Raw genomic sequence first — 3281 nt, 5'->3', positions numbered from 1 at the left:
CAGCTGCTCCATCTATACAAGGAAACTAGGAATCCAGGCTGCCTGCTTATCTCATGAGGTAGAAACTGGGCGATCCGAAGTCCATCGTAGGTTTGTTGTGGATTCAGCATACCAATGGTTTTTAAATTAAAAAAAAAATGCAACCCGTTTATTCATCCATGCATTGATGAACTTTTATCCACTCAACATGTCTTTATAGAGAACCTACTATGCACCAGGCACCCTGTGAGGTACTGGAGGTATAATGGTGACCAAGAAGGACATGGTCTGGCCCCTGTAGAACTTGCAAATGCAAAGCCCTCACATGCCACTTTCTCCTCTCTTCCTCGGCTACCTGCGGAGGTGGCAGCCAGCTCCTACTTGGCATCATGGCCACTCTCAGACCTCTGGTGAAGTCCAAGATTGTGCAACAGAGGGCCAAGAAGTTCATCTGGTGCCTTTCAGACTGATATGTCAAAATTCAGTGCAACCGGTGGAAACCCAGAGGCATTGACAACATGGTATGCAGAAGATTCAAGGGTCAGATCTTAATGCCCAACACTGGTTACAGGACCAATAAAAAAACAAAGCACAGGCTGTCCAGTGGCTTCCAGAAGTTCCTAGTTCACAATGTCAAGGAGGCTGAAGTGCTGCTGATGTGTAACAAATCTTACTGTACAGAGATTGCTCACAGTATCTCCTCCAAGAACCACAAAGCTACTGTAGAAAGAGCAGCCTAGCTGGCCATCAGAGCCACCAATCCCAACGCCAGCCTGCGCAGCAAAGAAATTGAAGAGACAGACAGCTTATGTGCATGTAATATTTGTGTTAATAAAACCATAAAACTATGAAAAAAAAAAAAAAGAACTTGCAAATGGGAAACAGATTTACATGAATAATCTCCAAGGAAGTAAATGAAAGAAACACAGATGGGGCAGGCCCAGGTCCTTCTGCCTTTGACTGCTCCTGCTCTGGAATGTGCTGTCCAAAAGCATAGGTACACAAATAACAGGTTCTGGACTAAGTCAGAGGTAATGGCGGGTTTACCATCTGAAGCTCCTCTTAGAAAGGTAAGAAACATAAAACAAAATCTCCATCCATGTCCCCTCACATGCCCAAGTGCCCTAGGACAATGCACCAAACCATGGTGTGTGAACACACTTGAGAGGAGGACATTCAGAGTCTCACCGGATTCTCACTTCAGAGCTGTGACCCTAAGTGGCACATTGACATTAAGTCCCCCATTTCACAGATACAGAACCCGAGGCCTCAGAGAAGTGAAGCAGCCCGTTGAAACTCACCTGACCAGGATGGGACCAAGATGGGGTGACTAAGGCGGTGGGGAAGAGTAGGGCCCGGGGCGTGACTCTTGCTTCATTTTCTTAAAGTTTATGTATTTTGAGAGTGAGAGAGAGAGGAGACAGACAATCCCAAGCAGGCTCCGTGCTATCAGCACAGAGCCTAGTGCGAGGCTTGAACTCATGACTCACAAGATCATGACCTGAGCTGAAATCAAGAGTCAGACACTCAACTGACTGAGCCACCCAGGTGCCCCATGATTCTTGCCTCTAATGAGCAGTGCTGGGTTGGAGGCCTCCAGTAACTTGCCAGACAGACCCCCCCCCCCCCCGCCATTGTTCTGGAGACACTGGCCACTGCCCTTTATCTTTCCTCCCCATGACATGTGCAGATCTGATGGCTCTAATGCAGAAAAACTCTGGACTCTAGAACTCAGCTAAGAGTTGGTGGGACAATGAAAATATGGGCTTTGAAATATACCCAAACAACCCACAGCCCTGTCCTCTCCTCCCCAAAGATTGACCAATGACCCCTACACCAGTGACTGAATTGTTTCTAAGAAACCTTGTGTGGCTTTGGCTACTGACTGATACAAGATTGTCACACTTTTCCACCCTTCACCTTTGGGGTATCTTCATCTAAACATGCATTGCCATTTAAAGGGGAATTCAACCAAATTTGGACTAAGTTTGGTTGTATAGCTAATCATGTTTAGAGTCACCTTCCTATGACATTAAGGCCTCCAGGAGAGTCACTGAAAAGCCTGTGAGGTCTGCTAATTCCACTGCGAGTAAGGAATGTGTTTATTCTTCCATGGGGCAAAGATCCCCCACTCAAAGTGACGCTGCCACATTGTGTAACCAGGAACATGGGTTGTTGCTGATGTAAACAAATGGCCAGGGGCAGACCTGCCAGGAGCCCAGTCTCCCTTTTCCCAGAGGTGTTTCTTATGAATGGTTGTACCCAGTGAAGCAATTTCCTGCCTTGTAAACTTCTGCCCAGCAAACCACATCTCCTATCTATCGCTGCCTGGCTCTGGGTCATAAAGCAATTCCCCAGACACCAATTTGCACCCGATCAAGAGTCCTTGAGTAACAAGAAAATTACCCTCCACCTGCGGACATAATGACACTTTGCAAGGCTAGTGGCTTTGCAGTTTCTGAACGTAAACATCACATGCCTTACCCCATGCCTTACCTCTGCTCATCTGAGATGTGGGGCCCACATATTTGATTCTCAGACTCTGGTCCACTCCTCAGAGGCACCAGCTGGCTAGTGACCCATTACCTTGACCTGAGGACCCTGCAGCCTGTCAGATCATGATTTACAGAACCAGGGCAAGAGAAGTTCAGGCAGGGGTCCCAGGCATGCAGAAGACAGAAGGTTTGGGCTGAAACAACACTGGGAACTCATTGATTTGGACATTCATTTTGCATGTTGTGGTCCCTCAATGTGAAATGTCTTTCCCACCCCCCATCTGCCTGGTGAACTGTCACTCATTCTTTATGATGTCAAGCGTCTTTCAAAGGACCTCTGATTTCTATCTAAACAGAATTGCTTCCACTGTCCTACCACTCTACCTTCTAACACCTACACACTGCATTACAATCACTTGTTAATTTGTCTGTCTCCCCAGCCAGGTTTGGAACTCCCTCAGGGCATCTTGGAGCCCTCAGTACCCACCACACTACACCAGCTCAAAGACAGTGTGCAAAAGAGGTTTGTTGAATGAATGAGTGAATGGGAACCTGTTAACATGCCTCTCCACCATACTTAGATGTTCTGCGTAATGAAAATATACAAAGGACACGGTTAAAGGAATGAAGACCTGGGTTAGGCTAGTAAAGAAGGCATAGTCAAGGGGTTCTGTACTTGAGAAGGGTGCAATCTGGCATATGCCTGCAGATTATAGGAATATCTGCAGATGAGGTATAGAGGTTGGGCCCATGGGTAGATAGATAGAAGTGGTTTGTTGTTGGTTTTCCTTTTTGAGTGCCAGCTCA

At 46.8% G+C, this 3281-nt stretch overlaps 1 pseudogene; it reads left to right on the top strand.

The window, feature by feature from the left end:
* The first annotated feature begins 368 nt into the window (after positions 1-368).
* Positions 369-822, top strand: LOC112855383 (large ribosomal subunit protein eL32 pseudogene; annotated as a pseudogene).
* Positions 823-3281: the final 2459 nt, after the last annotated feature.

This window comes from Puma concolor, chromosome E1, assembly GCF_028749965.1.
Source record: "Puma concolor isolate L17-30 chromosome E1, mPumCon1.1.hap2, whole genome shotgun sequence".
Lineage (NCBI taxonomy): Eukaryota > Metazoa > Chordata > Mammalia > Carnivora > Felidae > Puma > Puma concolor.
Note: the sequence above shows the minus strand (reverse complement) of the source record. Positions and strands in the feature narration are given on the sequence as shown.